Source organism: Amblyomma mixtum, chromosome 3 (genome assembly GCF_055824585.1).
Source record: "Amblyomma mixtum isolate Tamu chromosome 3, ASM5582458v1, whole genome shotgun sequence".
Taxonomy (NCBI): Eukaryota; Metazoa; Arthropoda; class Arachnida; order Ixodida; family Ixodidae; genus Amblyomma; species Amblyomma mixtum.
In genome coordinates this window covers 153,585,898-153,613,298 of record NC_143014.1, presented here as the reverse complement: position 1 = coordinate 153,613,298, position 27,401 = coordinate 153,585,898, and the positions used below count along the sequence as shown (strand labels likewise).

General features: G+C 47.1%; 1 long non-coding RNA gene and 1 pseudogene across 2 annotated transcripts; one reads left to right on the top strand and one right to left on the bottom strand.

Moving 5' to 3' along the window:
• Positions 1–424: 424 nt before the first annotated feature.
• LOC149352419 (uncharacterized) lies at positions 425–25,361 on the bottom strand. 2 transcript variants are annotated; one of them, XR_016290792.1, is made up of 2 exons: positions 25,145–25,361; positions 425–624 (listed from the first exon to the last, which is right to left on the bottom strand). It is a non-coding gene; the product is annotated as an uncharacterized LOC149352419 (long non-coding RNA). The 2 variants fall into 2 exon arrangements; XR_016290793.1 differs by having other exon boundaries at positions 425–607.
• Positions 3,061–24,952, top strand: LOC149352420 (uncharacterized; annotated as a pseudogene).
• Positions 25,362–27,401: the final 2,040 nt, after the last annotated feature.

Genomic DNA, 27,401 nt, shown 5'->3' with positions numbered 1-27,401 from the left:
CCCTTACCTTTTCAGAGCTCTCTCAGACAGCAAATGCCAAAAACCATTTCTGAAAGAAAGAGAGAGAGAAAAAAAAGACGGAATGGATATCCCCTACTCTATATTTAAATTATATTGGGCTATGCGCCCTCTTCGTGTACTTTTTTATATTAACGACGCATGCATTCGTAATGGTTCAATGTTTTATTCGCACTGTATATTTAAAAAAGTCTGAGTCTATTCTGGAAAGGAGGATAAAAGGAGGCCAGTGTCACCGAAATGCTGTGGTAGTGCACTGCGCGCCTTCGGGGGGGGGGGGGGGGGGGAGGGCTATCTCCGACGACATCTTCACATTGCGGGACCTCGGAGGTGCTCGAACAAGAGACTGCACGGCGCCAGAAATTGTCGGGTCATTATTGTCAAGACTCATTATTGACCTAAAGGGTGACAGCCTGGCCGTCATCTTTATTCCCACACCAAAAAGCATTCAACTGGTCAAGCACACCCCGCTAGAGTGACAGCGGTGCCGGCCGGAGGAGAAAAGGCCCAAGCCGGTGGGAAGATACAGGGAAGACGGGGAATGCCGCAGGCGCCGGTGCTGAGAGGAGGGCGGGGGAGACGCTCCAGCCTGGAAAGAAGGGTAGCCTGAATGGACGGGAAAACGAGGAAAGCGAATCAATGGAGTGACGAGCAAAACCTGAGACGACACCGCTGGCAGTCGGTCCTCCGGCGCCAGAGGCGCCCAAGCCATCAGCCATAAGCTGATCCTCAGCGAACGGACAAGGTCCACTCCCCTGTCCTGCGCTGACGAAGACTTCGGCGCCAACGCAGCGGCATGTAAAGCTGGGCACCCCAGCCTCTGCATCGTGTACATGATAACATGCCATTCTTGAATATATCCGTTTTTTCAACTAATTCTTGTGATGTCTCTGCCTCTCCGTCCCGTGTGGACTCGCGCAGTATGTGGTGTCGTCACAATCTTCAGTTAAAGTACGAAAAAGCAAACCTGAAACAAAAGGCAGTAAGGAAGATACATTTACGCCATTGTCTTGGAAAGAAAACAAAAACAGGACAGCTAGCTATCCACCTCTTAGTTTCTTCAACATGATTAACAAAGTTACTGGATGGCGGACTCTGTTGTAATGAGGCACGCGTTCTGAACTGACAGCAGCCAAAGGCAGCGCGCCGCGCCGACAGGTAACTGGCCACGAGTAAAAGCGTGCACGGGCCGGTAACTACGACTGCGTTAATGGATAGGCAGCAGCAGCGCCTTGCTTGTTCGTGACTCTTTCTGGATGTGGGCAAACGGCCCTCAATGGAGGGTTAATAGAACGACCAAACAAACAAGCTAATAAATAAATAAGCGCACTTAAAACTCTTGACAATTGCGAACTGATAGAGGTACCTAATACGTGTACATGCACGACTTTGCATGTGCATAGGTATGAACATAAAAGCAGGCGCAAATACAATGCGCACCGAACTCACAAATAGCCTCACATTGCACTATTGGCTCGCGCTCAAAAGCGTTCTCAACTTCAGCAGTTGTTAGTAATGTCATCAGCGCCAGCAACTCGTCATTTCATAAAAGCGTATCCAGTATCCTTCTCACTCCCGTCTTTTTTACTCTTCGTCTGCAGGACTTATTGTCTCAGTAAAGCTGTTCCAACGAACCACGCGTTCGGTGTCCTTCGCAGAAGGACAAGACCTCTATCGAGACGGGCATCAAAGCGTTGGCGAGCGTGACGGCCGTCCGCGCGCTGCGGCCGCGCATCCTGGGCGCGCTGCCGGAGAACCTCGAGGCCACCACGCCGCCCCGTGCGCGCGAGGCAGCCATTTCGCGCCGGCCAACAGGCTGCGCAGCCGTCCCCCGCGGATGCCTGCACGCGCGGCCGAGGCGACCGCGGCGGCGTTGGTCCCGAGAGGGGCTCGGCGAGGCGGAAGAAGGGCCGACACGCGTGTCACCGCACGGGGCAGGCGGCCGCGCGAGTGCGCCGTCGCCAGACGGCCAGACCCAGCGCGTGTGGCAAGAGCGCAGCTCAGATACCTGCCAGTGAGCGGGAAAGATCGCCGCCCGCACCTTAGTGGGAAAATAAATGGCAGGGTTTTAACGTTGTTAAACTGAGTACACACGCGAAATCATGTATTCAGCCTGATTGGCTCAAGATTTTGCTTTGCTGGGTCGCCGGCACGTTTGATGACGATATTACACTCAGGTTAAGCTAATATCCAGGTTAAGCTGATCTGATCTGTTCGCGCCGCAGATGGAAATTGATGAATACTACGATGTGCAAATGCACAGTGCGTGATTGTGCTGCACTTTCATACGAGGCGTGATCGGCTGCGGCGATAGCATAGTGCTCCCGTGCAACGGCCAGAGAAGCTGATTTGTTCGCGCCGCCGCGGTTTCGAATCTCAATCGCGGCAATAGTTATTTATTTATTCAAGGTAAAGGTCAAGGCTTCAGCGATGGCCCGGCTTTTGCAGCTTTAGTCGTGAAGTACAGCTTTAGCTCTAAAAATCGGGATATTAAATAACTATTGAAACCAACATGCTGAGGCTGCAGACAGATGCAGAATTGTGAGAGAGAGAAAAATATATGCACTGCACATTTTGCAGACCGCAGCAATACTTAAGCCCCGCGAAAAAAAAAAAAAAAATCTTGCGTCACCGGTGAGCGCCCCGCTTCGACTTCGATTAATGTCCGTGGAGAAGATTTTCCAAGCATTTCGCAGTAGCGGTGCGTGAGCTATAAAATGACAGTTAGTGTGTTCATTGCCTATGCTGTCAACAAAGTATCAAAAGATGAAAAGATGATGCTAAAACATCTTTTCAGAGCATTAAGAATAGACATTTGAAGCTATTCAATATTTAGAGCATGCTTTTTAGAAAGGACTACCATCAAGATAATGCCGAATCAGCGCATGCAATATTCCTGAACAAGTTTGTATTTGTTCATCGAAGCCATCTCCAATACAAATAGAACCACCATCAGACTTTTCGAAAGCCTTTGATCACAACACAGTTTGGGGGAAAAAAATGTTAAAGCATAAGGTGAGGGAAGCAACGAAGAGCGCAAGAATGGGTGAGTGTGAAAAACGAAAAACCCGGTAGAATACTAAAACTACGGCATAAAACGGTTACAGACAAGAATGGTGAAAACAGCGCGTGAGAAGTTGAGAACAGTTATAAGTGGTCTTTCAGAAAAGCGAGTTAGTTCAGTAAAAGCAAATTAGACAGCGTGCCGACACACTTGTCGCTAGTTTTAATCATGTGAAATGCTTCCACGACCTCCCTTTCGGTCTCGCCTTTCGATCTGAACTAAAGGGCCGTGTTTTCGAAAGACTAGTTTGCAAGGAACCTTACTCTCGCTCTAGCCCTTGCCGTTACATCCATTAAGGCGCGGTTATACTCCGACGTAGCGCGCGCGCGCGTGCGCGCGCGGCACGGCGACGTCACGTCGGCGAAACGCGACCCTCTATACTCCAGCGGCGCCCGATCGCCGGCGTGTTCGGCGGCTTCCGGCGCGGTCTGACGGCGCCCGGCGCGGAATGCAACCGGCTGCATTTCGCGCGGGCCGCGCCGAGAACGCGCCGAAGCCGCCCACCCAGAATGCACCGCGCGCGCCTCCCACTCAACTCCTCCCCTCTACCCCCTTCGCCACTCGCCTCCTCTCCCAGCCGGTTTTCGAACGAAGAACGTTCTGCGCATGCGCTGCCTCGCGTCGGAGCGGCTTGAGTGTAGAGCTCCCGAACTGAGCCTGGCGTACCGTCGCCGATCTGACGTATCCGACCACAACCGGCTCTCGCCCGCGCGCGCGCTACGTCGGAGTATAACCGCGCCTTTACAATGCTGCGCTAAGTGGCCTCCTGAATTATTCTTTATTGCTAAACTATGTTCACGTGTCCTTTCATTAAAAAAAATATCTACTAGTTTGTCCAATGTAGTACCTTCCGCAAGTCTTTGAAAACACGACCTATTTGTTCACGTCGAAAGACAAGACCGAAAGGGAGGTCGTGGAAGCATCATCTGGAACTCCCCGACTCTCTTCAACGTGGCCATGGCCAAATTACCTCCGTTACTCGATCAAATTCCCTGAATAATCCACACCCTCTACGCGGAGGACATAACAACATGGACGACAAAAGGCTCCGACGGGCAGAGACAAGACGCGTTACAAGATGTCATAGACGTGGTCCAAGGCTATGCGAGAGCCTGCGGCTTCACGTGTGCAGCCGAAAAGTCGTAGCTACTCAACGTCCGGTCAAAACAACCGCTGAGAAGCGGTCCCACAACAGGAATCACACTGCACCTAGAAGGCGAACTCGTACCTCAGGTGGAAAGACTAAGGGTCCTGGGCCTTTACCTACAAGCCAATGGACGTGCATCCTACACGGTGCAATTACTGTAAAAGCATATCACGCAGATCACGCATTTGATACGATGCGTCTCTATCATGCGCGGAGGGCTCAAAGAAAATGATACTTTGCATATAGTCAGGCCCTAATAGTCGACCCAATAATATTTCTACTGGTCGAAATGCAGCGACGTAACGTTCTTTTGTTAAGGCTCGAAGGCTTTTCCAGCTGGGTGTACACAATTCGGTGGAGGAAATGATCGAAGCACAGAAAGTTGGACATTCGACTCGCCTCCGAAACACGGGGGCTGGACAAGCCCTCCTGAACAGACTACGCTACCTCGTGCCAAACACCCTCTTACCTCAAGAAGCAGTAGCATTGGCACCTCCAATCCGGGTCAAAATACACGTAGCTCCGACTGAAACAAAAAATTCACAAGGAACAAAACATGTCCAGGCGGCGTGCGCGAGCCCAAGCCCTCATTCAGGAATTCGGGGCGGACCCTCACGTGTTCTTATATACACGATGCAGCCATATACCCGGCACAAACAGACGCTATGAGCATCGTGGCCACGGACGAAACAGGCAGAATTCAAATCACCGGTTCCAGCATGGGTGTACTCGAGCAAGACGGCGGAAGAAGCCGCCATTGCACTCGCGACACAACACAGTACGCTACTGAAGCCGAGAGAGAAATACGCAATGAAATTGACGTCATATAAACTGTCATCACCGAGTCGCAGGCAGCATGCCGAGAGAGCATAGGAATGGGGCATCGTATCCGCACAGGTAGGGCACATTCTAGAGCACTGCCACGTCAGCAACCTTCCCCGTATTCGCATTGTTTGGGCACCTGGCTATGCCTCTCTCCCTGGCAATGAGTGCGCACACGCGCTCGCCCGAGTTCTGACTCTCCGGGCACCAGCGAAGGAAGACGCTAGAACACCGGAACAGCAGGCCTAGCCCGGACTGCAGACAAATAAAACGGTGAGGAAGCACAAGACATCCCCCCCCCCCCCCCCCCCCCCCCCCCCCGCTCAGAACCGCTCACTTGCACGAACATAACCGAGTACTACAAAATACAACGAAGAACGCCTCCACCACCCTACAAAACCCTCAACAGGACCAACGCCCGCCTGGACTGAGGTCGCCGCCCATCATTGACGGCTATAACTATCCTTAAATAAATGTTTTTACACCACCACTATTTCGCATTAATAAAACTAGCGCCAAGTGTGTCGGAACGCCGTCTATTTCACTTTTGCTAAACTAAATCGCTTTTGTAATATAAAGGCGCCAAAACCACATACACACACACACAAGACAAGAGAACGGGACAGAGCGCCACTTACAAAAAAAAAAATACCGAAACATATCAGATCCTGCCCTTCGCGCTCTTGTGAGCCATGCTTCTCAGCCGTGCGGATCCTTGCCAGAAGTAGCAGTATCAAAGCCAGAGAACTGATTTAAGCGTTCTATATTATTAAGGAAGGCAGTTTGTGTGTCAGCGAAACATCTGTATCTCTGCATCAGGCGGAAAAAAAGTTTTTTGAGCGATCTTTATCACGCAGAAACTTATGCGTAAATTTGTTCCTTACGCAGGCGCTGGCTGTGTATATATGCACGTGGGTTCTGCAAAATAAACCAGTTGTGAGTGGCGCTCTGTCCGGTTCTCTTGTCTTGTGTGTATGTGTGTGTGGTTTTGGCGCCTTTATATTACAATGAATTACCAACTAGCCCTGCAAGAAGTTCTCTTAAATCACTTTTCTGGAAGGATACTGATTAACTTTTCGCAACTTATCAAGCGCTGTTTTCCTCATGCTTGCCTGTAACTGTTTAAGGCCGTGGTTTTAATCGTTTGACGCGTTTTTCGTACTCTCCCGTATACTCACGCTTTTCATCGTATCCCTCCCCTCACGCTTGCTTCCATTTTCTAACGTATCGCGTTTTAGTCCGCCACTTTCGCCATTGTTTGCTCATGGAGAGGTTGTTTGTTCCTTTCCACCTATTGCCTCCGCTCATCTGTTGTATGTGTAAACCTTCTGGCTACAGCAACGTGTCGGGCACGTCTCCTCACGTGCTCGTTGAAGAATTCCTTTCTGCCTCCGGACGTTCTTCGTCTAATCGGGGGTCTCATTCCTTCGGAAGGCCATGCCAAGCGGACGTGCCGCATCTTGCGCTCCGAAACGTGGAGACAAGCGAGGTTTTACACGGAGTGCCTGAGCATTGCGTGCAGAAGCAACGTCCCCCCTGAACAAGGGGATAGAAGATTCAGTCAAGACCTGCGTGTAGCTTGGCAGACGGCGGACTTCATGTGGCGACAGGTTCTTCCTAGGCTCCCTCGCCGAAGAAGCCTCCTACCTCGCCCCAACAAGACGTCGTCGTGCTGGGGAACGCAAGTATCCCCCCGAAGGTGAATAACCTGCTCGTGCTGGGGCCAAAATACTGCGAGCATCCGCGACTCGACAAAACGAAGCTCCTCTCTCTTGTTAGGACTGCTGCCAGAAGAGTAAGAACGGATGAAGCTGGGAGATGCATCAAGGAAGGCGTGGATTCCCTCCCCCCGGAGATGAAGAAAGGAAGCACGCGCCGGCTCACTGCTGCAGTATCGGCCCTCAAAGACGCTTGCGTCTAGCTCCTGCAGTCGGACAAAGAGGGTGGTTCTGTCGTCGTGGCAAACGACCTCTACAAAGATAAGGCTCAAGCTGCAGTCGCTGCCAACTTCAGACAAGTGAAAACTGTCAAGCCGTCGAAAGTGCAAGAGCAGGCAGCACAGCTTTGTGAGCGTGCTGGCCTTTCAAGACTGGCCTCTTCTGTCAAGGCGTCGAAGGCATCCAGCCTCACCGTCTTCTTCAGCGCCAAGACGCACGAAGTAAGCTGCCCCTTCCGTGTCATTGTGTCTGAACGAGGAACGTGGCAGCGCGAGGTAGCGGTGTTCCTGCAGAAGTGCCTGTCGCACCTTGAGGTCGAAGATCCTTTCCTCATCAGAAAGCCTGAGACCGTGTCGAAATTCCTTCAAAACGAGTGTCCTGCCCACGTTAGCGCGTTTTCGGTGGATGTCAAGGACTTGTACTACTCCCTGCCGCAAAGCGCAGTGATCAAAGTTACAAAGTTCCAGAACTCTAGTGGTATGAACGTTAGCGTGTTTCTAGAAATGCTCCATTTTTATTTACAGTCCATGTTTGCTAGAGTTGACGATAGTTTTTTCATCCAAAAACAAGGTGTTTGTATTGGATCCAGCCTCGCTCCCGTTCTCAGCGATCTTCGTGCGATAGACAACTTCAAGCCAAGCTTGACGGCACCGTTGTTAAGGTTATGCGTTATGTAGATGACTTTTTAGTATTTTATCACAAAGGTGACGCCCAACAAACTGTTGCTCAGATTTTCGACGTGTTCAGTACTGAACTTAACAACCTACAATTGACCACAGAGCTACCTACTAACAACAAACTAAGGTTTTTAGATCTGGAACTTGAGCTATCGTGTGACCATGTCTGTTGGATGTACTCCCCGCGATCCCAGAAGAGTCTGCTCCCCTTCCGGTCGGCCCACTCTAAGATAGTTAAGCGCGGGATAGGGAAAACATGCATGAAAGCCGCTCTGTTTAGATCATGTGCCCATAAAACCCAAGCCAGCTTTGACGCGCAGGTTACTAGGCTTACCGCTGCAGGCTACCCGAAATATCAGCGCATGTGTTTGTCTCTTCTTCCGTCCCGTCCGTCAGTGCTGTTTTGCCGTACCATTCTTTGTTCATCTACATTTTTCCATCTACGTACCTTGTTCCTGTTTGTTTTTGTTTTTTTTGCCTATGAAGCGCTTGGCGGTGTGATATCTGGTTTCCCCTTTTGATTCATCCGGCTCGAGTGCGAGTGACAAAGGTGGCTGCACGTTTGGGCTCCCGCCTTATGTATATAGTCTTGTGCTTTCGCTCAGTTAGCAGTCTTTACCCGTGGTGTTGTATTCGTTTCTTAACCTTTTGTCCGCGTTCTATTCGCACAGTCTTAACTTTCCTCGCAATGAACCAACTAGCCCGCAAGAACGTTTGACTGTCCATCGGAATATTTGCGTTTTCTGTGTCGCATCCTAGGCCCGGAGGCATTTGCTACAGCCATAGCTATAATAATATAGTATGCAGTGCAAATTAACTCCTTGAAAAACGGTTTCTCATTATACAGCATCAGTTACATAAGGTTCCGGGAAACAACGCAAAACATATTATTATTACTGTAGTTACAACTTCTGCAGAAAGATGGCTCCGTCCATACCCAACAACTCTGGATAAAAGCATTTTTGAGCGGGAAACCGTGTATGAACGTAATTTTTTCATAAAATGTAAGATTTCACTACAACAAACACTATACCCGCAGATCACCCGACGGCAGTCTTCCATTTTTTTTCCTATTAACGTCTTTGCTGTCGTCAAAAGCGTTCCCCATTGGTTTTCTATGGCATCCTTAAAGGCCGTTGTACGATCGTTTTTGGGCGGATCCGCCAGCGAGCGAACCGCTCGCTTTCGGCCTTCGCTCGGGCGTTGGGCGGAATGGGTGTTGTACGATCATTTTGGAGCTGGCGGACGAGGCGGATGGTTTAAAGCGTTCCGATTGGCGCGCCCGGGATTGCCGTCTGTCCAATAGCATGCTCCTGTTGGCAACCTAGACGGCGCGAAAACGTGGTCTTTTTTTGCTCCTCGGCGACCGGCACCTAGGCTGAACTTCGGCATAGCCATGGCGTGCCGAAGTTCAGCCGGCAACAGGACGAAGAACTTTGCACACGCAAAGGTGACGCCACGCGGCGAACCGCGGAGATGCGAACCGGTTTCAAAGTGAATCGTCTCGTGGGTTGATGCCTTGATTCCCCGCTGTGCCCGCGCATTGAGCCGCTGCGAAAGAGCTTCCGTACTACTGGGGCACGTGATGGAGGGCGAAGAAACGGGCGCATGTACAGTATGGTAGCACTCGAAATTAAGGCAGGCTGTGACCTGTACATATCCGCGTGAGCGAATTCGGAAGCACATATTTGCGGAATCTGTAACGCGTACCAATCCCACGGATGCCGCGATGGATGCGCGCAATGTCAAGACCGCATACTAGGGGTATTTAAAATGAAGGATGTCAAATTTTCAGAAAGGAATGCTGCGACGGTCATACAATGACAAAGGATAACAATTTAACTGACAAAAGAGATTATGAAGTCTGCATTTATTGGGAGAAGCCCAAAAAACAACTAAGACAGGTGGAAAATGACATTATGGAGGAACATGTACCAGTGAACAGCCTCAAGAGGGAACAGTTATTGATGGATGAACAGAGGGGGCTAATTAGAAGCACTGTCCCCATAATGGGACAGAGGTGTGAAAAGGCCCAGGGAAAGTACCTGAAGGCATTCCTGAGGTTATAATTGAAAAGCAGGATTAATGATAGCCATCATGGGTGAACTGCTGACACTTACTGGGAATTCTTGTATGCAGTGCTGTACAGTTGGATACTAATTACCGCACATGCATTTGAGCATTGATCTTGCATAGTGATGGAAATGGGGCAATAGCTGCTGGGTGGTAACTGGCAAAGGCCAGCATTCTGAAGTAAGAAACAGTACGTGCAGCATGCACTCCATACATGCGTATACACAGTGGTTCCTGCACTCTGTCGTTTGTTGCCACAAAATTGTTGCATAGGGTTCTCTGTGCTGCTGAATGATAGCAGTGATGTCGGGTGAATATGACTGTTATTATTTTCAACTGGTAACCGTCTGTGCAATCAAACACATGCTTTTAGTGAGTTTCCATTGTTTGCAGAAACAAACCGACATCCTGAGTGGAGTACTTTAACACAGACGTTGGCTACCTACCTACAACATAACTGCAAGTAAAAAAATAATGGTGCATTTCATGACAATGGTTTGCTGGATTTGAGGATGGTGACCTTGTGGGACACACATCAAACATCTGAGCAAGATGAAATTGCTGTGACTGAAATTTTATGATTCTGGTTCACATACCGCGTACCTCATGTATAGTAGGATAAAACTTAAAAGAAACAGCAGTTGTTAGCACTCGGTCATGGCCCGAGGCATCCTGTATTACTCCACTAACCAATAACAGTAAACAAAATAAGTTGTTCGATGTTTGACACTTTATTAATCTATCCAGGTATCAGAATTCTAGAGCTTATCATTTTTTCTTGTAATAAGCTTCTTATGGTAGTATACAATAAAAGTTTTAACAGCGGACTACTTTTTTTGGCGCGGAAGAATTCTGTGCGGCGGTCCAGATGGCAGAGCTTCACTGCAGACTTAAATTGAATCTGACTATAGTGTTCGGTGATAACACGTTCTGACAGCCAAAAACCAAAACTGAACATTGGTTGTTGACTGAGCTTAGATGCCAATTCAATGCAAACAAAAATATTTGTTGTAGGAATAGATACGCATAGTTAACATGAAACAAAAAGAGACAACCCGCAACAAACACCTCACTGATACTGCCAACTGTCCAAAGCGATATCACGAACAGTGTATGCTGCACTGTCCTACACAAGAGGTGACGTAGAGCAGATACCTCTGTGTGCTCTTAGATAAAAGGGAATAGTACCGAGGCTTAGTCCATGCTACTGCTTCTGACGTCAAGGTGACCTTGACAAGATTGGTTGTTGCATCTGTAGAGAGGGCATCTGCTGCTGCTGATGTGGACTGCTTGTTCACAGCCTTTAACAATGCTCTGTCATAGCACGTTAAAGAACCCCAGGTGGTCGAAATTTCCGGAGCCCTCCACTACGGCGTCCCTCATAGCCTTAGTCGCTTTGGGACGTTAAACCCCATAAACCAAACCAAACCAGATCATTTTTGCCCAGCTTGGTTCTTCAGCTGTGGGAAATCCAGCATCACCTGTATATCATTCTTCTTGTGTCCCTGTTCACTCCCGCCGCACTTCAACTCTATCCACATCATAGTATGTGTGGTCAAATGACATCAAACACGCCACTGTCTCTCATTAAAGAAAAGGTGTATGTGTATGTGTGTATTATGCATGCATGAAAAAATCAGCATATTTTAGCATGTTACCATCAGATATGAATGCATCTATACATGAGGAAATTACAATGTTCCCAACCTTTACTAATATGGAAGATCAGTGTTAAGTGCAGGTGTTTACAATATCAGAGAAAAATGACGACGCAATAATACTGATTTCTTTTCTGATTTTTTTTCGTCATGTTTTTCACACCATTACGAAAATAGAAATAGAAATACCGCTCAGTGGCTTCAAAGCGGATATGGTGCGCATCACTGTACTAAAGTGCACGCTTTTGTTCTGCAGTGACAGTGGGCAGGCCGCTTCCTTTTACCAGTGCTTCCTGAGGTGACATTGCAGTGAACATTGTGCAAACCAGTATGCATCATAGTAAACAAGTGTGGAAAGTTCTGTTGAGAGCCAATCAATGTTGACATGCACAGAAACAAGGTGGCGTATTGTGCGTACGACCACAATGCATTCATAACTGTCCCATGAATTTAAAACAAAGTGGTTGCTCCGTATTTCAGAAAAGTATACATGTGCCACCCTCATTAATCCATACATAATTAGATAAGGGAGTAAGTATACTGGCCTAGAGGTTAAGGAAATGCAAGAACCGATTTGGAAAGTTTACATAGCAAATATTGGCGGAGACTAGGATAGAATGCTTTGTATAGTCAAGGGAACGGGAACTGCTTCATATTTTGCAGTTACCTCAAACAAACACAATCATATCAAGCAGAATGCGAAAAAGTTAATTTTCAGAAATAAGAGCTATGATGTCTCAGGACAGAATGAATTGAAAAATAAGCCATTGAAGTATGTGTGGGCCATAGATGCTTAAGTTCTCCAGTAAAGCTCTACAGCAATCTTGAAGGTACGTCCTTTCTGATCAGTAAAAAATAATGAGAAATTTTAAGGGCAACTCTGATTCCCAAAGCAGCAAGCAAAAGAGAGAATCTGTATTTGTTAATCGATATCCGCACCACTTGTTATATATAGAATAATGTCGTACTAGTTACTAATTACCAATTTCTTAGCAAAATATCCTTATTCCACTGCCAGTCTGGGTTGCAAGGAAACGAATTAACTGAGCCATCAGTAGTCATAAGGAAGTTGGAAAAAAACCAAGTTGAAGTCAGGCCGAAGGATGACGAAGAAAAACAGAAAGGCAGTGATGACTTTTGTCTTTTATTGCTATCTCTTTGCTGCAATCTGATGATGAGAGCTTTTAAGCTGAACCAATTGCCCAGTTAGTACTATCCTTAGTACATGTGACTATATACAAGTTACATGCATAAGCATACAGATGTAGAATTCTCACTGAGCCACATCATGAAGTCAGTGTGTTGCTCAGCTGAGCAGAACAGACGAGCACAAAGAGAAGCCTGGTCAACAACAGGTGGGTGCACTAATGCATGTTTAGCTTTGCAGTGAGCGAATGTAGGTAGCTAGAGCTAGCTTGCGCAAAGTTAGCCCAAATGCTACTATTGTGTAAATCTGGCCCGATATAGTTTGAAATAAATTATGAACAAAGTTCTAAATGAACACGTTATGCATAAGAGAGCATTGTACTGGTTTGCCGAGGTGACCGAGTGACTGAGCACTATATCAGATCTATTTGTTTTCATATTTATCACACCTCAGTGGTCCTAAATGACGTTACATTAGTAGCGAGCTTTAAAATGGTGTGCCAGGTAGGAGCTCAGTGAGTTCGTAATTTATAGCATGATTTCTGTAGTAACCACTTCGCAGGACAGTAAGATACACAGCCTTGTGGGATGCAAGACCGTTACAGCCTTCTGTGGCATGAACAAAAACGAATCTTGAAATTCAGTGGCATATGAGCTAAACGAGGCACAAGAGTGTTAGTGCACCTAGTGCACGAGAGACTACGACTGATTAGTTGGGGACGTGTTGGTAAGGAGCAAAAAAAACCTGCATAAGATGAAGACATTCAAATATGCACTTTTGGTGCTGTCACACTGGACCTTCAAAAATGGCCTGAGAAAATAAAACAAGCGGCTCAGGACTGAACTAATTCAAGGATTCTAGTTAAGTTAGATTTGTGCCATGTGCCATTAGAATACCCAAGTTGATGACACACAGGGGAATTGAATGCAAGTAACTTGGAAGACGGTGATACTAACAACACGTCATGGTGTAAATATCCTAGGTTGTGGGTGGGTGTATGAGGATTATTAGGTATTTGAACCAGTATACAGTGAATATACCTTTATCGGAAGGCCTTATAAGTTGGCAAAATGTAATGCTGACAATAAAAAACAATATTGCTGCATTCTTAGTAACATTAGCAAACAGGACAATCCAGGGCATGCTAATTGTTGTTTTGAACAACTGAAATGCTGGTATTGATTGCAATATGGCATACACCATATGGCTGTCAGTGAAGGCATATGACAAAACACTGAAGGGACGGTAATAATGCAAGTAATGAAAAGCTGAGGCCCAAAGGAGTGCCTTGGCAGACGTCCGAGATTGCAGGAAAAGGCAAGATACATAAGAATTGGCAAGGGAAATCTGCCGAAGGCTGGCTGTTTAAGCTTGGATCCAGTTTAGAGCTATTGGATGCAAGTTAAAGCACGAGAAAACCAGCCTCACATAAATAGGGGGAATGCATGCTTTTTCAAAGCAAAGAACAAAAGCATCATAGGGGGATGTTGCGGTCACGGTGCATGTCGTGAAGAACAAAAAAAAGTTGGCTATTGCAGAAATGTCTTCTAAAAGCTTGCCGATTTGAATCAAACAACTTAATGGGCCAAAACAATCTAGCAGGGTCAAGAGTATGAAATGTGTTTGGTGATTTGCAGCACATGCCAATAACACAAATAGGGCCATAGGTGCTGGGTGATGAAGGGTTAAAAACAGGGGCCAGGCTATAATAAGGCAGGAAGCTATCTGTACAGCATGCACTAGATATGCCTATACAACCTACTTCCTCTCCCGTTGTTGCTTTCTGTAAATTTCGCAGAACTTGATCATAGCGTACTGTGGGGTGCACTGGTGGCAAGTTGGCATGTCGAAACTGTGCTAAGGGACGACGACAGAGCAAGAATTGCTACCCTGTGCAGTGATGTTGTTACCATCGTCTTTGTTCCTAGCGTAGCTTTACCAGCTCCACAGGGCTTATTTTGCAGTCTGCAAGTAGTCATGTCTGTAGCAAGCAGTCACAGGCAAATGAAGGTGGTAGCAGACAGACATATGCAAGTGCATCGACGAGATCTTCTCAAAGCTTTGAGAATGGCTTGTTAAACAAAGTGCTGCGGCTGACCCAGGAAGCACCGCTGAACAACCACTTAACACCAATAAGGCCGATTTCACAAGCAGCTCTGCAACAATAGCATTGCGAACACATCCAGTTTCGTACCACTGATCCCCGGATCGAAAAGGACCATGAGCAAAATCAACAACAGACACTGTCATTGCCTATGAGGTGCTTCAAGACCACTGTATTTTTCTGATTGCAGTGGAAACCAACATCCCACTTAAACTGAATGCTGCCAAGCATTTGTCAATATTGACTTAACACTGCTATGCAAAAAGAGAAAAAAAGCAATGGCAAAGGTTTTCGCAATATTTTTTTCTTCTTTTTCATCAAGACTCGTTATGCTCAACTTGCTCTGTGGTCAGTTTTGATTGCATAAGCTGCTGCCACACATTTTTTTTCTGCGCTACATCAATTGAAATGCTCATGAAAAACAGACTTATGAGTTGGCACATATTAGAGATTTGTACACTGTCAATCAGTCGTGATTCAAAAGCGGCAATGATTCTTGTTTCCATGTTGTTACAACCTAAACCGAAATGGCTAGCGGAAGTGTTCAGTCACCCATTCATCACGCCGATATGTTTATTGCAGGCAAATGTGCGCACAGCCGGCAGGAAATAAAAAGAAATGACGCTCCCGAAGATACATTTGCACTGCACCGATGTTTTAACACAGGTTACACAGTTTCTCCGGCGAGTCGTAACCCGAGCACCCATCATCACAAAACGTACTGAATGGAGCACCAAAGCGCAGAGGATGGCGACATCGCTGTTGTCGCCGCAAAACAGTCCTACGGCCGTGCAGCCAAGCTCGCGTCGCGTCACGTCGCACACACGGCAATTCTCAAGCACAGTGCCAATACGAATCGCGAACAAAATGGTAACGAATGCGTAGCCAGCAACAACGTCGTGTGCACGCTTCGGTCGCGATCACTGCAACCATCGCAACGAATGCGACTAGCTGCACAACGCCACGTTCATTTCAGCATTCGGAAAGCACGGCGTGCGTAGTGAGCTCTCGAAGGTGCACATTTCACTGCCTTGACGTAAAAGCACTCGATTCGATCGCAATCACTTTCACTACGCGGACACTAGTCACTGTGCTAGGCAGCTCATGCACGCACAGAAGTTCACCGTGAGCAGCTTTTGCTCGCCGCTGTGCGTGATGATCCTCGCAGGAATTAGGAACGCTTGTAGCAACCACAAACAGCTCCATATAAACACTTCGTGACACCACCAACGCGTAGGTCTTGCGTCTGTTTGAAGAGGCGCTCTGTCAACTACATCAGCGTCGATTTCAACTCGGGAAACTGTCGCTGCTCGCCGCTGCTGCACGCGGAGAAGTTCGCAGTTGCTCTGAACACTCGTAATATCAACATGTGGTCAATATAGTATGCCTCGCAGCATAGGTGCCATCTCTACAGCCACGACCTATGCCTCGCTCCCCAGTTCAGTCGACGGACGGCCATCTTGCCCCGGCAGGAGCGGATGCCTACGTCACGTAAAAAGCAGCCAATCGCTGCAATTCGGTCGCCGGGCGGTTCGCTCGTCCGCCCCAAAGTTGAAATTCACCAACTTTCCTTTCGCCTGCCGAACGGGGCGAATGCCTATTGTCTGGTCGTTCGGTCCGCCAGTCCGCCTGCCTGGCGGATCCGCTTAAAAGCGATCGTACAACGGCCTTAAAGGCCGTTGTACGATCGCTTTTGAGCGGATCCGCCAGGCAGGCGGACTGGCGGACCGAACGACCAGACAATAGGCATTCGCCCCGTTCGGCAGGCGAAAGGAAAGTTGGTGAACTTCAACTTTGGGGCGGACGAGCGAACCGCCCGGCGACCGAATTGCAGCGATTGGCTGCTTTTTACGTGACGTAGGCATCCGCTCCTGCCGGGCAAGATGGCCGTCCGTCGACTGAACTGGGGAGCGAGGCATAGGTCGTGACTGTAGTGGTGGCACCTATGCCGCGAGGCATACTATATTGGCCACATGTTGATATTACGAGTGTGCAGAGCGACTGCGAACTTCTCCGCTTGCAGCAGCGGCGAGCAGCGACAGTTTCCCGAGTTGAAATCGACGCTGATGTAGTTGACAGAGCGCCTCTTCAAACCGTCGCAAGACCGCCTACGCGTTCGCGGTGTCACGAAGTGTTTATATGGAGCTGTTTGTGATTGCTGCAAGCGTTCCTAATTCCTGCGAGGATCATCACGCACAGCGGCGAACAACAGCTGCTCACGGTGAACTTTTGTGCGTGCATGAGCTGCGTAGCACAGTGACTAGTGTCCGCGTAGTGAAAGTGATTGCGATCGAAGCGAGTGCTTTTACGTCAAGGCAGTGAAATGTGCGCCTTCGAGAGCTCACTACGCACGCCGTGCTTTCCGAATGCTGAAATGAACGTGGCGTTGTGCAGCTAGTCGCATTCGTTTCGATGGTTGCAGTGATCGCGACCGAAGCGTGCACATGACGTTGTTGCTGGCCACGCATTCGTTACCATTTTGTTCGCGATTCGTGTTGGCACTGTGCTTGAGAATTGCAGTGTGTGCGACGTGACGCGACGCGAGCTTGGCTGCACGGCCGTAGGACTGTTTTGCGGCGACAACAGCGATGTCGCCATCCTTCTGCGCTTTGGTGCTCCATTCAGTACGTTTTGTGATGATGGGTGCTCGGTTTACGACTCGCCGGAGAAACTGTGTAACCTGTGTGAAAACATCGGTGCAGTGCAAATGTATCTTCGGGAGCGTCATTTATTTTTATTTCCTGCCGGCTGTGCGCACATTTGCCTGCAATAAACATATCGGCGTGATGATTGGGTGACTGAACAGTTCCGCTAGCCATTTCGGTTTAGGTTGTAACAACATGGTATTCCGCGATTACAAACAAGAATCATTGCCGCTTTTAAATCACGACTGATTGACAGTGTACAAATCTCTAATATGTGCCAACTCATAAGTCTGTTTTTCATTAGCATTTCAATTGATGTAGTGCAGAAAAAAAAAAGTGTGGCAGCAGCTTATGCAATCAAAACTGACCACAGAGCAAGTTGAGCATAACGAGTCTTGATGAAAAAGAAGAAAAAAATGTTGAGAAAACCTTTGCCATTGCTTTTTTTCTCTTTTTGCTCAGCAGTGTTAAGTCAATATTGACAAATGCTTGGCAGTATTCAGTTTAAGTGGGATGTTGGTTTCCACTGCAATCAGAAAAATACAGTGGTCTTGAAGCACCTCATAGGCAATGACAGTGTCTGTTGTTGATTTTGCTCATGGTCCTTTTCGATCCGGGGATCAGTGGTACGAAACTGGATGTGTTCGCAATTCTATTGTTGCAGAGCTGCTCGCGAAATCGGCCTTATTGGTGTTAAGCGGTTGTTCAGCGGCGCTTCCTGGGTCAGCCGCAGCACTTTGTTTAACAAGCCATTCTCGAAGCTTTGAGAAGATCTCGTCGATGCACTTGCATATGTCTGTCTGCTACCACCTTCATTTGCCTGTGACTGCTTGCTACAGACATGACTACTTGCAGACTGCAAAATAAGCCCTGTGGAGCTGGTAAAGCTACGCTAGGAACAAAGACGATGGTAACAACATCACTGTACAGGGTAGCAATTCTTGCTCTGTTGTCGTCCCTTAGCACAGTTTCGACATGCCAACTTGCCACCGGTGCACCCCACAGTACGCTATGATCAAGTTCTGTGAAATTTACAGAAAGCAACAACGGGAGAGGAAGTAGGTTGTATAGGCATATCTAGTGCATGCTGTACAGATAGCTTCCTGCCTTATTATAGCCTGGCCCCTCTGTTTTTAACCCTTCATCACCCAGCACCTGTGGCCCTATTTGTGTTATTGGCATGTGCTGCAAATCACCAAACACATTTCATACTCTTGACCCTGTTAGATTGTTTTGGCCCATTAAGTTGTTTGATTCAAATCGGCAAGCTTTTAGAAGACATTTCTGCAATAGCCAACTTTTTCTTGTTCTTCACGACATGCATCTTGACTGCAACATCCCCCTATGATGCTTTTGTTCTTTGCTTTGAAAAAGCATGCGATTCCCCTATTTATGTGAGGCTGGTTTTCTTGTGCTTTAACTTGCATCCAATAGCTCTAAACTGGATCCAAGCTTAAACAGCCAGCCTTCGGCAGATTTCCCTTGCCAATTCTTATGTATCTTGCCTTTTCCTGCAATCTCGGACGTCCGCCAAGGCACTCCTTTGGGCCTCAGCTTTTCATTACTTGCATTCTAACTGTCCCTTCAGTGTTTTGTCATATGCCTTCACTGACAGCCATATGGGGTGTGCCATATTGCAATCAATACCAGCATTTCAGTTGTTCAAAACAACAATTAGCATGCCCTGGATTGTCCTGTTTGCTAATGTTACTAAGAATGCAGTAATATTGTTTTTTATTGTCAGCATTACATTTTGCCAACTTATAAGGACTTCCGATAAAGGTATATTCACTGTATACTGGTTCAAATACCTAATAATCCTCATACACCCACCCACAACCTAGGATATTTACACCATGACGTGTTGTTAGTATCACCGTCTTCCAAGTTACTTGCATTCAATTCCCCTGTGTGTCATCAACTTGGGTATTGTAATGGCACATGGCACAAATCTAATTTAACTAGAATCCTTGAATTAGTTCAGTCCTGAGCCGCTTGTTTTATTTTCTCAGGCCATTTTTGAAGGTCCAGTGTGACAGCACTAAAAGTGCATATTTGAATGTCTTCATCTTATGCAGGTTTTTTTTGCTCCTTACCAACACGTCCCCAACTAATCAGTCCCAACTTGTAGTCTCTCGTGCACTAGGTGCACTAACACTCTTGTGCCTCATTTAGCTCATATGCCACTGAATTTCAAGATTCGTTTTTGTTCGTGCCACAGAAGGCTGTAACGGTCTTGCATCACACAAGGCTGTGTATCTTACTGTCCTTCGAAGTGGTTACTACAGAAGTCATGCTATAAATTACGAACTCACTGAGCTCCTACCTGGCACACCATTTTAAAGCTCGCTACTAAACTAACGTCATTTAGGACCACTGAGGTGTGATAAATATGAAAACAAATAGATCTGATATAGTGCTCAGTCACTCGGTCACCTCGGCAAACCAGTACAATGCTCTCTTATGCATAACGTGTTCATAGAGAACTTTGTTCATAATTTATTTCAAACTATATCGGGGCAGATTTACACAATAGTAGCATTTGGGCTAACTTTGCACAAGCTAGCTCTAGCTACCTACATTCGCTCACTGCAAAGCTAAACATGCATTAGTGCACCCACCTGTTGTTGACCAGGCTTCTCTTTGTGCTTGTCTGTTCTGCTCAGCTGAGCAACACACTGACTTCATGATGTGGCTCAGTGAGAATTCTACATGTGTATGCTTATGCATGTAACTTGTATATAGTCACATGTACTAAGGATAGTATTAACTGGGCAATTGGTTCAGCTTAAAAGCTCTCATCATCAGATTGCAGCAAAGAGATAGCAATAAAAGACAAAAGTCATCACTGCCTTTCTGTTTTTCTTCGTCATCCTTCGGCCTGACTTCAACTTGGTTTTTTTCCAACTTCCTTATGACTACTGATGGCTCAGTTAATTTGTTTCCTTGCAACCCAGACTGGCAGTGGAATAAGGATATTTTGCTAAGAAATTGGTAATTAGTAACTAGTACGACATTATTCTATAGATAACAAGTGGTGCGGATATCGATTAACAAATACAGATTCTCTCTCTTGCTTGCTGCTTTGGGAATCAGAGTAGCCCTTAAAATTTCTCATATTTTTTACTCATCAGAAAGGACGTACCTTCAAGATTTCTGTAGAGCTTTACTGGAGAACTTAAGCATCTATGGCCCACACATACTTCAATGGCTTATTTTTCAATTCATTCTGTCCTGAGACATCATAGCTCTTATTTCTGAAAAATAACTTTTTCGCATTCTGCTTCATATGATTGTGTTTGTTTGAGGCAACTGCAAAATATGAAGCAGTTCCCGTTCCCTTGACTATACAAAGCATTCTATCCTAGTCTCCGCCAATATTTGCTATGTAAACTTTCCAAATCGGTTCTTGCATTTCCTTAACCTCTAGGCCAGTGTACTTACTCCCTTATCTAATTATGTATGGATTAATGAGGATGGCACATGTATACTTTTCTGAAATACGGAGCAACCACTTTGTTTTAAATTCATGGGACAGTTAAGAATGCTTTGTGGTCATACGCACAATACGCCACCTTGTTTCTGTGCATGTCAACATTGATTGGCTCTCAACAGAACTTTCCACACTTGTTTACTATGCTGCATACTGGTTTGCACAATGTTCACTGCAATGTCACCTCAGGAAGCACTGGTAAAAGGAAGCGGCCTGCCGACTGTCACTGCAGAACAAAAGCGTGCACTTTAGTACAGTGATGCGCACCATATCTGAAGCCACTGAGTGGTATTTCTATTTAGATTTTCGTAATGGTGTGAAAAACATGACGAAAAAAAATCAGAAAAGAAATCAGTATTATTGCGTCGTCATTTTTCTGTGATATTGTAAACACCTGCAGTTAACACTGATATTCCATATTAGTAAAGGTTGGAAACATTGTAATTTCCTCATGTATAGATGCATTCATATCTGATGGTAACATGCTAAAATATGCTGATTTTTTCATGCATGCATAGTACACACATACACATACACCTTTTCTTTAATGAGAGACAGTGGCGTGTTTGATGTCATTTGACCACACATACTATGATGTGGATAGAGTTGAAGTGCGGCGGGAGTGAACAGGGACACAAGAAGAATGATATACAGGTGATGCTGGATTTCCCACAGCTGAAGAACCAAGCTGGGCAAAAATGATCTGGTCTGGTTTGGTTTGGTTTGGTTTATGGGGTTTAACGTCCCAAAGCGACTAAGCCTATGAGAGACGCCGTAGTGGAGGGCTCCGGAAATTTCGACCACCTGGGGTTCTTTAACGTGCTATGACAGAGCATTGTTAAAGGCTGTGAACAAGCAGTCCACATCAGCAGCAGCAGATGCCCTCTCTACAGATGCAACAACCAATCTTGTCAAGGTCACCTTGACGTCAGAAGCAGTAGCATGGACTAAGCCTCGGTACTATTCCCTTTTATCTAAGAGCACACAGAGGCATCTGCTCTACGTCATCTCTTGTGTAGGACAGTCCAGCATACACTGTTCGTGATATCGCTTTGGACAGTTGGCAGTATCAGTGAGGTGTTTGTTGCGGGTTGTCTCTTTTTGTTTCATGTTAACTATGCGTATCTATTCCTACAACAAATATTTTTGTTTGCATTGAATTGGCATCTAAGCTCAGCCAACAACCAATGTTCAGTTTTGGTTTTTGGCTGTCAGAACATGTTATCACCGAACACTACAGTCAGATTCAATTTAAGTCTGCAGTGAAGCTCTGCCATTTGCACCGCCGCACAGAATTCTTCCGCGCCAAAAAAAGTAGTCCGCTGTTAAAACTTTTATTGTATACTACCATAAGTAGCTTATTACAAGAAAAAATGATAAGCTCTAGAATTTTTATACCTGGATAGATTAATAAAGTCAAACATCGAACAACTTATTTTGTTTACTGTTATTGGTTAGTGGAGTAATACAGGATGCCTGGGGCCATGACCGAGTGCTAACAACTGCTGTTTCTTTTAAGTTTTATCCTACTATACATGAGGTACGCGGTATGTGAACCAGAGTCATAAAATTTCAGTCACAGCAATTTCATCTTATTCAGATGTTTGATGTGTGTTCCACAAGGTCACCATCCTCAAATCTAGCAAACCATTGTCATGAAATGCACCATTATTTTTTTACTTGCAGTTATGTTGTAGGTAGGCAGCCAACGTCTGTGTTAAAGTACTCCACTCAGGATGTCGGTTTGCTTCTGCAAACAATGGAAACTCACTAAATGCATGTGTTTGACTACACAGACGGTTACCAGTTGAAAATAATAACAGTCATATTCCCCCGACATCACTGCTATCATTCAGCAGCACAGAGAACCCTACGCTTACGCTGCTGCTGAATGACTGCGTCGGCAGCGACGAACTGCGCGACTAATGGCCAGTTCACCCTGTTTGTGTTGCCCATGTAAGCAGTCAAGACCTCTAAAGCCGAGCTACTCATCTGGTAGCTGACGAGAGCCGCGTACAAGAGCAAGAACTTCAAAAACCACGCCATGGCTATGCCGAAGTTCAGCCTAAGTGCCGGTCGCCGAGGAGCAAAAAAAGACCACGTTTTCGCGCCGTCTAGGTTGCCAACAGGAGCATGCTATTGGACAGACGGCAATCCCGGGCGCGCCAATCGGAACGCTTTAAACCATCCGCCTCGTCCGCCAGCTCCAAAATGATCGTACAACACCCATTCCGCCCCACGCCCGAGCGAAGGCCGAAAGCGAGAGGTTCGCTCGCTGGCGGATCCGCCCAAAAACGATCGTACAACGGCCTTAACTGTTCGATGCGGTCGATGGAAACGCTTTAAAAGAAAGGTTTTGCTACATATAAGAAGAATGGACCATTACCTTGAATATTTACATAACAGTATCGTACAATTTTCCCATTTTCACAATTTCTGTCCGAGAATGTTGCACATGAATACATGCGCGAGTGGACTGAAAAAAAAAAACGAACAAACTGCGCGATGTGATTCAGTCCTACTTTCATGACGATGATCGACACGATGATGTAGCGTCTTTGTCAAAAGTAAGCAGGCAACGGTGTTTGTTTCGTAGTCGTGTAGTGCAACACTTAATCCGTGTAAGGGAAGGAGAAACACTTGTCTTCACCTTTCGAGACCTGTCGCCACTTAACGGCGGAGAAGAAAACCGCGTCGCCTGGTTACATCTGGCAAATACGGCACGTGCTGGAGTCGAAGGATGAGGTCGTCACGCAAGCAGGGGTAGCGGTATATTTTATGAAGAACAGTCTGGCGACAAATTTTACGGCAGGACGACAAAAACTGACAACTTTAGTTCCCAAGTTTGGTCACGTTCCAGTCCTGTTATGATTGAAATAAATAAAACGAACAAAACTATCTTGAACAAATTCCGGCGATATAATGAGTTTGATATGCCCAGAGTCCTATCGATGCTAGCATATCCTAGTTTTCAATGTATTACTAAAAAAAATGTTTGAGGTGCACGTAGCAGACGAGCTCCTGTTCCACAAGCATTCAGACTGCTGCTTGGAATCAGAGATTCGGTCAGTACTCGCGTGGTGCGATAGCCGCACGCATCTACGCCGTAAATGAACGCCTCTTCGATTGGGCAGCTGGGCTTGTTAGAGCTGCTCGAGCCAGTCGAGAGAACGGTCTCAGCGACGAAAGTTGGTGGCGGATTTGGTTCCCCTCGATTCTGGGATCGAAGTTCAGGCAGCGGTCAATGACAGCAGCGCTTCCGTCAAATCGGAGAGCCACATGTAGTTCAGGCCCATTCATGTGGAAGAGATCGAAGAGAATTTCGTCAATATGGCGCACAGAGCAAAAGTGAACTACCTAGCCCAGTTTGCTGCCTTATGAGCGGCTGTTGTGACAATATGGGACCACCTTTGTGTACAATAACGACCGCTCCAATGTGGTAACAAGGCTTCCTAAGTTCGGTCATGTGTATGCGTTGTGTGTAAGGGTCTTCCACACAAGGCAGAATCGGTGCCCTCCGAGATTCACCTAGTGTGCCGCAGACGCCGTAGCTATAGTGGATCACGATCTCTTCCCGTGAATGTGCCCAAACTACATGCGGCCCTCCGGTTTGACGGAATCGCTGCTATCATTGACCACTGTCCCAGCTTCGATCCCAGAATCGAGGACAACCAAACCCGCGACCAACTTTCTTCGCTGCGCCCGTTTTCCCGACCGGCTCGAGCACCGCTAACAAGCGAAGCTGCCCAATCGAAGAGGTGTTCGTATAAGACGTAGTTAAATGCGGCTACCATCCCCGCTGACTGCCGTCCAAATCTCCGATATTCGCGGATTCCAAGCGGCAGTGCGACACGCGAAGAAAACGTGCTTTCGGAGCAGAAGTTCGTCTGCTATGTGCACCCCAAGCAAGGCGGCCAGTGGCTACCAAAGGCCTACAGCAACTACAGCAACTCTACAGGCATACAGCATACAGCAACTCTAGGTGGCGCTGCACCGCAGCGCCGCGGTGCGCCTGTGATGGCTAACCTCTGTCGTTGCGAGTAAATTACCATAACGTTGTGTAATGCGCACGGGTCAGCCCGTGTATCTGTATACATTCGATGTTTGTGTGATAGTAATCCAATGTTACGTGTGCATTTTTCTGCGTGGATCCCAGTTTCCAGCTAGCGATTCAGATGAGTTGTACATGTTTCTTATCTTGTTTCAAGATAAAAATTAATAAAACAAATACGCCTCTCGTCCCATTTCTTCCTTTGCATCTTCCGCTTTGTCAGGTATCTGTTCTCTTCGTTTCCTCTGTACTACAGCCCACCCGTTGTTGTATTCGCGTATCTTTGGCGCCGCGCAGCATACGCGTACCGTGGGGGCGACGTCGTCCGTCGCGCATTCCCCCTGCGGCAGGAAGGCTCGCTCGCGCGTCGGCGCGCGGGCCCGCGCCGGAGTCCGAAGTCCAGCCCAGTCGGGGGTCTGGCGTTCGGGGCGCGCCGGCAGACTCGCACCCGCCATGCCCGACGTCGCGGGCTGTTTCCGCCGCCCCGGGCTCCTCCTCCTCCTCCTCTCAAGCGCGCGAGGAAACCTGAGATCGAGCCAGAGGAGCAGCGAGTCAGCAGAGATGGCGGAAGAATGCGGGGCCGAAAACACGCTCTCAGTGGGCAGACAAGCAGGCTTTTTCCTCGCTATCGCTGCCACCGCTCCTATCCGGCTTTGTGGAGCCGAACGGTGTTCGATCGGAGATTACTGCCCGACACGCAGCCCGTTTCTTGATACCAAATTGCACTAATACGTACCGTATCGCAAATACTACAGCCATAGCTGTATATATGGAGCTTGATCCAGAATAAGCGTCGTCGTACTATTTCGTGACCCAGAGCTGCCGCTTTCACTTGCTGCTACCTCCGGGACACGCCACTTGGCCCGGAAAGCGAATGCTTTGGACAATGTTATGTATCTAGGGGTTGCACTTTTCGGTTTAAACCGAAAATAAGTGCGTCGAATTAAATTTCCGAAATTCGGCTTTAACCGAAAAAGGTCAGTATCCTTGATATGCACGCCGAAACTAGCTGGCTACTGAGTAGGACTTATACTCAGTCAAATGAGAAAATTGGTTTGGTTTGGTTTGATTTATGGGGTTTAACGTCCCAAAGAGACTCAGACTATGAGGGACGCCGTAGTGAAGGGCTCCGGAAATTTCGACCACCTGGGGTTCTTTAACGTGCACTGACAACGCACAGTACATGGGCCTCTAGAATTTCGCCTCCATCGTAATTCGACCGACACGGCCGGGATCGAACCCGCGTCTTTTGGGTCAGCAGCCGAGCACCATAACCACTGAGCCACCGCGGTGGCTAAATGAGAAAATTAATGAAACGCAGAAGCCACGGGAGTGGCGAGATGGTGTACCTTTTTGTTAATTAATGCAGCCGGGCGTTTTGAGGTATTGGTCCGCTATTTTAATCGCCTTTCCAAACTGAGGGGCTCCACCTCGTCGTCAAACGTCCTCGGCTAGCGTAGCGTTTTTCACTGTCATCACCCGCTCAGGGCGGTACCACTGCATGTAAGGACACTCGAAACCAAGCACAAGAGTCCTAAAGAAGGGACATGTTCTTGTTACCGCTGCGGTTAAGAGGCAGTTTCCTAGCTATTGTCAACACTCAGACCACATGATGCCGCGCCCTCTCGCTCAAAGGACCAAGCAATAACATGGCAATCCAGATTTTAAAAATCAACTTCCATTTGCGTTTGTCTAACAGTTCCTCAATTTAACTTCCGTTACTTTTTTTATTGGCGCTACTATTTCCTCCCGCAAGCGCTTTTATTGCGCTGCAATAAATTAACGATCATTTGTGTTTTAATCACTGGTAAATCAAATACTTAGGCCGACAAGAAAGCTAAGATAAAATCTATGTAACTTTTGACCACATAGGAATACCACAAAATGTCACCGAAAAAAAAAAACTGGTAATTCAACCTTCGGAAATAATATCTGCCACAAAAAAAAAAAATTGCACTGTGTAATAAACATAGAAAAAAGTCCGCAAAATTTTCAGGACATCACAAATCGAAAAGCCTAGCCCAAAGATATATACGAACTTGAGAGTGGACGTCCTCGCGGAATGTGCTGCTCAACTACTTCCGTCATCTCTTCGACGCAGGGGACGGTGAACAGCATGGCAGCCTTCCTCTTGAGATGCTGAAAAGTAATTTAATTATTTCTTTCAAAATAATCCCCTGCAAATATCCTCTGACGCGGGAAAGCGTGGTGCTGCTGTCTATACGGCACAAAAGAACCGAAAATACTGCCACTGCGTCACTTTGCAGTCAGAGCCAGCAATGCAGCGGACGTCCGCAAAGCCTTCATGTGGCCGCTGCCAGACACCATATATAATCAGTGGATGGATGGATGGATGGATGGATGGATGGATAGGAGCGCCCCCTTTGAAACGGGGTGGTGGCAATTGCCACCATGCTCAGCTTCAGCTGCATCAGCTGCAGGTATACAGCGCGATCTAGCGCACATCCCCTTTTATTTTCTTGTCGTCATGCCAACGACTTCTAGACTACAGAGCCCTAATCTGAACTGACAGAGGGAAGAAGGGGTCACTTCAAAGGTGCTGGC